General features: G+C 48.8%; 1 long non-coding RNA gene across 1 annotated transcript in view; it reads right to left on the reverse strand.

Moving 5' to 3' along the window:
* Positions 1 to 9,596, reverse strand: part of LOC146058802 (uncharacterized) — a 780,737-nt gene extending 771,141 nt beyond the window's left edge. The window contains exon 1 of the long non-coding RNA XR_014469964.1: positions 9,523 to 9,596. This is a non-coding gene — a long non-coding RNA (uncharacterized LOC146058802). The remainder of the gene's footprint in view (positions 1 to 9,522) is intronic.
* Between the last annotated feature and the right edge of the window lie 449 nt (positions 9,597 to 10,045).

Here is a 10,045-nt window from a genome sequence, read left to right on the forward strand (position 1 = left end):
GGGCTCGCTGCGCTCGCCACGCTTCGGGTTCACGTTGATCGTGGGGTGGCGTTAACAATTGTGGGGGCCATTTCACACTTGAGGGTGCCTATTTGGCCTCTGTGGGCCATTTAACATTGTTTCCTATGGAAAAATCGTGTCAATTGAGGCATTGAACAGTAAAATCGGGTCACTTGAGAAATTTAACATTGTTCCCTATGGGAAATCGCGGGCATCGCGTCGGTCGCGTCGCACCCGATTTTTAGTGCATTCAATGGCCGCGATGCCCGCGATTTCTAGTGGCGCCGTGAAAGTAAAGAAGTACCGAGAGATGTAATGCAGCCGAGAAGTTGGGAGACCGCAGCACAGCCTTGCAGGACAACCCAGAACAGGTAAACTGAATCACGGTGATGACACTCTGGGTACGGTACATCAAACAGACTGGAGAGATGAGGGTTAACCAGCAGGGACCAGGAACACCACTGAACAGCACTTCAGGATCCAGGGAGCACAACAGACCGGCAGGGACACAGCAAGACTGGGATACAGGCTGGACATAAACTGACAGAAGCTGGACAGAGTGGACTACACAGTGAACTGAACAATGAAACTGATTAATATAACTGGCACAGGAGTGAGAGTGCAGAGGGTTCTTATAGTGAGCACAATGTGGTGCTGATTACACATTGCTTATAGGTGAGCACTGCAGGCTAGGAGCCTAATTAAGACACACCTGAGTCCTGATGACCCACCACTGAAAGTGAGCTGCAATGGCCCAGGCTGACCACTGGAGGCCACCATCAAGTAAACACACACACACAGGCTGGGATAAACCCAGGGAGCAGAATCCAGGGAAAACATAAAACTACACATTTACACCGATCCGCTGGAGGCGGATCGTAACACTTACTGGACAATTGACTTTATATTTGCATACTTGCCATGTACCGTTTTTATCATCATTATCACTGTCTGCAATATCTTCATTAAATTCATTATATTTTATCCTCCTTGTTTCACTCCCTTCTATCGTGGATGCAACCACCATACGTTAAGGCACCCAGCCTCCGTTACTCTCCAGCTGGTGCTTCTAAGAGCATGACAGTTTGTACTGACTCCATGGATCCAGCATCAGGTCGGGAGAAAGGCCCTGTTCCCGCACAACAACTTGCGGCTCGCCTGGATCACCAGGAGTCCGCCATGGAACAGGTTCACCAAGTCCTCCAGGGCCTGACACAAAGACTGCATATTATTCAGAAAGGTCAAGGATCTACAGTTACGTCTGCATCAACAACTAGACCTCTGTCTTCTGCGACAGGAGTTACTGCTCACCTTCAACTCCCTACTCCAGATAAATTTGATGGGAACCCCAAAAACTGTAGGGGTTTCATCAACCAATGTGAAATTCATTTTGAACTTCAATCCTCATATTTTCCCACCGAAAGGTCTAAAGTGGCCTATGTGATATCTCTCCTTACTGGCTCAGCCCTCAATTGGGCATCTCCCTTATGGGAAAATTCAGATCCTCTATTAACAGACTCCACCTTCAAAGTCATCTTCGATGAACCAGGGCGTATCAGTTCAGCCGCCACAGAAATCCTAAGGCTGCGCCAAGGATCCAGAACAGTGGGTCACTACCTAATTCAGTTCAAAATCCTAGCAGCTGAGTTGGTGTGGAAAGAGGAGGCCTTTCTAGCAGCATTTATGAATGGACTCTCCGATAAAATCAAAGATGAGCTTGCTGCTAGGGATCTGCCGACCAAGCTAGAAGATCTCATCTCGTTATGCACAAGAATTGATTTAAGGCTCAGAGAGAGAAATCAACAGAGAAGTCGATTTGATTCCAAGCCTAATTTTCTTGTTTCTAACCCATCTTCTTTACCAGCGGCAGAACCCATGCAGGTTAACCGTTCCAAACTTACACCAGCTGAGCGTTATCGACGCCACGTTGAACGCCTTTGTCTATACTGTGCTGATCCCCAGCATTCCGTCGATTCCTGCCCTAAAAAGTCGGGAAACGCCAGAACCTAATCTGTAAAAGAGAGGGCAGGTTAGGGCTTGTGAACACCTCTCTAAACAACCAAGATTGCATTCTTTAAGTTGCCTTGCAGGTTAAAAATCAGCTCAGACAGTTGCCGGCTCTTCTCGATTCAGGAGCAGCAGAAAGCTTCATCACCACTGATGTTGTTAAGCGTTGGCATCTACCCACTACACCGCTTCACCACCCTGTGTGTCTCACTGCAGTGGATGGGAATCGTATACTGGGAGAGACTGTTACACAAAAGACTCAACCTTTAACGCTGCAAATTGGGCAACACATAGAAAGAATACAATTCTTTGTTATTCCCAAATCCTCCTACCCAATCGTCCTGAGACTACCCTGGTTACGCATCCATAATCCCAGTATCAATTGGGTGACGTCTCAAATCCAAACATGGAGCACTCACTGTACAACATCATGTTTTAACTCTTTGGTACCAATCCGTCAAGTCTCTCTCCAAGTACCAGAAGAATCATCCAGTCTGTCCCAAGAACGCTCGGATGAGTTCTCTAAACAAATCAGTGATAAAGTACCTTCTCACCGGTTGTGGGACAGTTCAATCAAGTTAGTACCAGGGACAAAATCTCCCCGAAGTCATACTTACTCTTCGTCTGTGCCTAAAACACAAGCCATTCAGTCATGGTCTCATCCTCAGACCCTCCAGGGCATCCGGAGATTCCTTGGATTCGCAAATCATTACAGCAAAGTCATTACCAACTTCTCTACCATCGTTGCACCAATAACTGCTCTCACTTGCAAACATGCCAATTCTTCTAAGTGGAATACCAATGTCAGCAGCGCTGACAAGCGCGCTGCTGCGGCGTCACTGCAGCAGTGTCCCGGTGCCCGGTCCGGGCACTTCCGCCCGGCGAGTCCTGGGTGGAGGATGTGACGTCTGGCATCCCGGTCACTTCTTCTCAGCACCGTGCACCGGTCCCGTGCCGTGTCGCTTGTCCTTTGGTCAGCTGAGGTCCACCACCGGTCCTGCGGTGCCCCCTTGTTCAGCAACTGTGTCATCTGGTCCTGCCAAGTTACTCCAGACGGGCATTTCTCCATCCGTTGCCGCTGGTGTTTTCCTGTCCGGTCGTGTAAGTGCTCCAGTGGAGCCCGGTTCTTTATTCTTTACTTTGTGGGCGAGCAGCCCTTTATTACTTAGTTCATCTGTTCCGTTATTGCCTGGATCTCCGAGGTTAGGAGAGGCGCATGCTAGGGGTTATACGCCCGTTTTGGGTTACCGTTACTGTACCAATTTGTGTAGGTGGTACCCCATTGCTGGTAGCACTGGTGCCTGTGACTTGGTCACACCCCCCGTCCTTGGTCTGGTGCCGTTAGGTAGGGTGCTCTCTCCAGCTAGGCCCTTGTAGCTAGTTTCTTCTTTTGGTCCAGTCCCTGACGGTCGCCGTGGGTTTGTCCCAACATAAAACCTGGTTGCATCGGGGTCGGAGCGGGCTTAACTCGCTCCTTCGAACGCGGCGACTACAGGAGAAGCCTAGCACCTTGCAGCCTGCGGCCACTGGTCCGGGGCGGCCAACAGAGTCAGCGTAGGGCTTTTTCCGTGGCCGTTCTAAACAGCGGTCCCGGCTGAGGGCTCAGCCCACCACTATCATTGTATACACCCACGCACGTTACAACCAAGGCCATTAATGCCTTTGTGTTACTCAAAAAGAAAATCATCTCTACACCAGTGTTGATTCAACCTGATGTCTCATTGCCTTTTACTCTCGAGGTTGATGCCTCTGCCACCGGCGTGGGTGCAGTACTTTTCCAGGTGAGAGCTGATGGAAAGTTGCACCCATGTGGCTTTTTCTCCCAAAAGTTCTCCCCGGCAGAGCAGAACTATGTTATAAAGGATCGAGAAATATTAGCGATGAAAATGGCTTTAGAGGAGTGGCAGTGTCTTTTAGAAGGGACAGTTCATGTGGTTAACATCGTCACTGTTCATAAGAATTTGCTGTGTTTGAAAAAAACTCAATGTCTTAACCCCTGTCAAACCAGATGGGCATTGTTCTTCTCAAAATTCAATTTCAGATTGTCTTCTCCTGGAGCAAAGAACCGAAAGACGGATGCCTTGTCTAGGTCATGGGAGTCAAAGCAGGAAGCAAAATCCCATAAAGAAAATCCTATGGTCGTTCCACACACTTGTACCGTGTCTACAATGCAAGTTCCACCACCACCAGGTAAAACTTTTGTCAAGTCTAATTCGAGACAACAACTTCTTCATTGGGCCCATGACTAAGTTTTCTGGTCATCCAGGGGTTCAGGCAACCTATGAATTCCTGTCATGCCAGTATTGGTGGTCAGGACTGAAGAGGGATATTCAAGACTATGGGCCTTATTCTACTTCACTCTTTCTGACAAAATCCTTCTTAGATGGACAAAACCATATGCACTGCAGGGGGGCAGATGTAAAATGTGCAGAGAGAATTAGATTTGGGTGAGTTATTTTGTTTCTGTGCAGGGTAAATACTGGCTGCATTATGTTTACACTGCAATATAGATCTCACTTTGAAGTAAAACCCCACCCAAATCTAATTCTCTCTGCACAATTTACATCTGCCCCACCTGCAGTGCACATGGTTTTGTCCATCTAAGAAGGATTTTGTCAGAAAGAGTGAACTAGAATAACCCCCTTTGTTACTTCCTGTTCTCACTGCGCCCAAAACAAATCCTCCAAACTTGCTCCAGTAGGTCCATTGAGAACATTATCCATTCCCAAGAGACCTTGGTCCCACCTGTCAATGAACTTTATCACTGACCAGATGGTTACACCATCATTTGGGTCATCATAGACAGATTCTCTAAGATAGCTCATTTCATACCTTTACAAGGGTTACCTTCAGCACCCAAACTGGCTGATCTCTTCATTAAAAAAATTCTTAGGATCCATGGGTCACCTGAGGAAATTGTGTCCGAACAGGGCATACAATTTATGCCAAAATTTTGGCGAGCCCTGGGTAAAATTCTCAACATCCAGCTCAATTTCAGTACGGCATACCACTCACAGTTCCATAATGAAAGGGAGAAGGTCAATCAAGACATAGAGACTTTTCTTCATTTACATGTCTCCTCCTCTCAAGAGAATTGGGTGGAAGTATTGCCATGGGCCGAATTTGGGCATGATCAATACCATTTGTCTTCTTCTTCTTCCCTTATTAACTGTGGCTTCCATCCTAGGGTTCCTGAATCCCAGCGAGTGCCGGTTACGTCAGTACCAGCAGTAACTTTGTCTCTCCAACAGTTTCGACAACATGGGGAGAAAGTCAGGTAGTCGCTAGCGAAAGCCTCACAAAGGTACAAAAGGGTTATAAATCAGAGAAGAAGATCTACTCCTACTCTGAAAGTAGGTTACAAGGTATGGTTGTCCACCAGAAATGCTCGTCTACGTATTCCTTTAATGAAGGTTACATTTTGTTCCATGGGGCCATTCCTGAGAACTCAAAGTCTCAACCCAAGTACCTGTAAAGGGAAAACACCAAGTTATCTACAAAATTTTTCTTTTCATGTGTCATTAATTAAATAATGCATACGAAACAACTTCTATTATGCCATATCTGAATCTCCTGAAGTTTCTACCCATAGGGGCTTCAAGTACGAAGTGGGTTACATTCTGGACTCTCGCATCCGGTTCAAAAAGTTACAGTATTTCGTCTACTGGAAAAGCTATGGGCCGGAGAAGAATTCCTGGAAATATGCCTCTGAGGTACATGCTCCTAATGTAGTGAAAAACTTTCACAGGAAATTCCCAAGTAAGCATAGAGACTGTCCTGGGGCCACTCCTAAAAAAGGGGGTACTGTCACATCCACCATGGCGTTTGCCCAAGATCCCTGTACTGTGCCCAGTCTGGACCCTCTAGGTGCACTAGAAACCATGGCGCTCACCTCTGCTATGTCTCTGGCTCCACTGGGGTACATGTGGCCTTGTTGTCATCGCGTGGTGACACTGGTGTATTGTGCTCCAGCTCCATGCAGGACATGAGTAGCATATTGCCATGTGTGTTTGTGCCTGGTCTGTGTCTGTGTAAAGGCTGGTGCTTGTGCAGCTGCATACAATCAGGGCTTCCCAGCCTCTCCTGCACGGCTCCGCCTCCCTCTCTGATTGCCTGACCAATCCCAGCACAGCTCACCTGGTAAGTACTGGCTGCTCAGGCTAGTCCAGCAGATCCCGTAGCATCATTGCTCCTACCTGGCTCTGTAGTACTCACTACAACCCTGAGCTTCCGCTCTCACCTGGCTCTGTAGTTCCCACTACAATCCTGAGCTTCCCCTGGAGAAGATCCTGCTGGCCGTTTACTGCATCAAGTACCACCGGACTCTGCTTACCGCCTATGTGGACAGCGAGGTCAGATCCTCAAAGGGGTCTCTCCTTGCTATACTCCCGACGGTTACTTCCAAAGGTTACCTCTGGCAGCAGCCACGACCATATACTGCAAGGATACCTCTTCTTCAGTTATTATCATCCAATCTTCAAACCCTCATCCAATCCTCCAATCTGCAACCAATCATCCAATCTTCAAATCCGTAACCAATCATCCAATCCTCCAATCCGCAATCAATCATCCAATCTTCATCCAATCTTCTAAACTTCATCCAATCATCCACATCATCCAATCTTCCAACCTTCATCCAATCTTCCAATCTGCAATACAATTTTAATTCGTTCTTCAAGTCATCCAATCCTCAATTCCTTCTGCAACCCTTAATTACTACTCCGGTTTATATTCTATTCCACTCTTCAATTATATTGCAATATACTTCAAGGACCAAGCTTCACTATCTATTATAATAACTTACTGGACAATTGACTTTACACACCAGAAAAATAATAAAACTTTAATACATACATAACACACATACTGATACTTACCTATCTTGATCCCGTCGGTAGGTCCCTGGGTCCTGGGTCCCTGGCTCCGGTGTCCGGGTCCGGGGTCCGGTCTGAAGAAATCCATGGTGGACCTGTGGAAGGAAATCCTACTCACCCAGGTCCTCCATGGAAGTTCTTCAGTCTTCATCCGCTGTAGTCCAGGACTTCTCCCAGGTACTTCAAGCTACCGGCGAATTCGGCAGCTCCCCGCAGCAGACTGAGAGGCGCAGAGATGTTTCATCTTCCGCGCCTCTCATCAGAATGATTATTTTGGACACTCAGCGGCGCTTCTGATTGGCCGCTGAGCGGCCAATAGAATCATTCTGATGAGAGGCGCGGAAGATGAAACATCTCTCAATCCGCTGCGGGGAGCTGCCGGAGTCACCGGCAGCTTGAAGAGCCTGGAAGAAGACCTGGACTACGGCGGATCAAGACTGAAGAACTTCCATGGAGGACCTGGGTGAGTAGGATTTCCTTCCACAGGTCCACCATGGATTTCTTTGGACGGACCCCGGACACCGGAGCCAGGGACCCGGGACCCAGGGACCTACCGACGGGATCAAGATAGGTAAGTATCCATATGTGTGTTATGTATGTATTAAAGTTTTATTTTTCTGGTGTGTCAGTGTGTGTTTATTTAACTATTTTAAAAACTGTGGAACTACAAGACCCAGCGGGCACTTTAATGCCCCGCAGGCTGGGACTTGTGGTTCTCCAAGTCCCAGCTTGCAGGGTAGGCTTGCTGGGACTCCTAGTTCCACAGTTAAAAACATTAGTTTATTCTATTTTTTTACACACAATCAGCTCCATGCCCACTGCCCAGGGGCATGGAGGACAGCACCAGGCTTCAGCCTGGTCAGGTAAGTCCTTTATTGGGGGTGTCCCCACTCCCCCAGGGCCCCTGGTCAGGCTGACTGGTTAGAGGGATGAATGCTTTGGCCAGGGGGACTGGTATAAAAACCCTGCTGGCTGGTTGAGCCTGGGGCTGGTTCTTAAAATACGAAGGACCCCTAGTCATTTTGTCCCCCGTATTTTGGGAACCACCCCCGGACCTGGAGCCTGGGGCTGGTTGTTAAAAATCAGGGAACCCCTGATTTGTAATTACCGGCTCTGTCAGCCTGGTGCTGGTTGCGGCTGTGGGGGGGACCCCACACCGGTTTTTAAAATTTATTTAATTTTATTTTTTTTACACTGAAGCCTGCACGGATCTGACTGATCCGTGCAGGCTTAAAGCCAAATACGACAGAAAAATAAGGTGTATTTTTTCTGCCGTATTTTCGTGGCCATTAGCGGCCGTATTTCCCCCACTGTATCATGCTGTACCGGTCAGTAAGATTAAGTAAAATGTGCAGTGTATAAGGTAACGTGGTCAGGGGCTGGCTGGCAACTTTTAGCCTAGGGGGCAAGTCCAGAGCACTGGCCCATAATCAGCCAAGTCACCGTCGGAAGGAATGCTTTTGCGCGCCGCAGGCGCGCCGAAAAATTAGGGGCGTGGCCTATCATAAGGGGCGTTGCCTGTACCATGATTGTATTGTGTACCTGCAGATTGCACATTTTAGCGAACCTTGTAATACCCATTACACATAAAGCCACATGCCGTAATGCCAATTACACATTATGCTGAACACCATGATGCCAGTTACACATTACGCCCAACACTGCGATGCTAATTACTCAATACACCGCACACTGTGATGCTAATTACACATTATGCTGCACACCTTGATGCCCATTACACCCCATACTGTGATGGCAATTACCCAATGCTCCCCACACCGTAATGTCCATTACGCCCCATACCATGATGCCCATTACACCGCACAATGTGATGTCCACAGTGCCAGATATGCCCCCACAGTGCAAGATATTCCGCCACAGTACCAAATACACATATGCCCCCACAGTGCCAGACACAAATGCCGCCACAGTGCCAGATATTCTGCCACAGTGCCAAATACGCATATTCCTCCACAGTGCCAGATATGCCCCCAGAGTGCCAGAGACACATATGCCCCCACAGTGCCAGAGACACATATTCCCCCACAGTGCCAAAGACACATATGCCCCCACAGTGCCAGATATGCCCCCACAGTGCCAAAGACACATATGCCCCCACAGTGCCAGAGACACATATGCCCCCACAGTGCCAAATACACATATGCCCCCACAGTGCCAGACACATATGCCCCCACAGTGCCAGATACACATATGCCCCCACAGTGCCAGATACACATATGTCCCCACAGTGCCAGATACACATATGCCCCCACAGTGCCAGATACACATATGCCCCCACAGTGCCAGATATGCCCCCACAGTGCCAAATACACATATGCCCCACAGTGCCAGATACACATATGCCCCCACAGTGCCAAATACACATATGCCCCCACAGTGCCAAATACACATATGCCCCACTGTGCCAGATACACATATGCCCCCACAGTGCCAAATACATATATGCCCCCACAGTGCCAGATATGCCCCCCACAGTGCCAGATACACATATGCCCCCACACAGTGCCAGATATGCCCCCACACAGTGCCAGATATGCCCCCACACAGTGCCAGATATGCCCCCACAGTGACAGAAACACATATGCTGGGGTGAGGGAGGGGGGGGGGGGAGAGCGCTTACCCACTCGCTAGCTGCGGGCCGTGCTGCGGCTGGATCAGGTTCTCCAGCCCTCCTGCGCTGGCCGCGGCTTCCAGAACACGGACGCGGCTACAGGAAAATGGCCGCCGGCCTCCTGCACTGAGAACATGTCCTCAGTGCAGGGGGCCGGCGGCCATTTTCCTGTAGCCGCGGCCGTGTTCTGTAAGCCGCGGCCAGTGCAGGAGGGCTGGAGAAGCTGATCCAGCCGCAGCACGGCCCGCAGCCAGTGGGTGGGTAAGCGGCCCGGGGGGCATATGGCACTCTGCCCCCCGGCCCAGCCCGCCCCTGAACGTGGTAATGGCCACATTTGCACCAACTTATTAATAGGAAACTATTATGTGTCTTCTTGGATAATATGCTAGTACGATGCCTGAGCTTGAGAAAGATCAAGATTATACATTTATGGAAATGTTTAATGAAGTGTTATATATGAACAAGGTTAAGCTGTTGCTGTTCTTCAGGGTTGTGATCATTGGGTCTACAGCAAGTTGGTAGACAATCGTTA

This window comes from Crinia signifera, chromosome 2 (assembly GCF_055691185.1).
Source record: "Crinia signifera chromosome 2, ASM5569118v1, whole genome shotgun sequence".
NCBI lineage: Eukaryota > Metazoa > Chordata > Amphibia > Anura > Myobatrachidae > Crinia > Crinia signifera.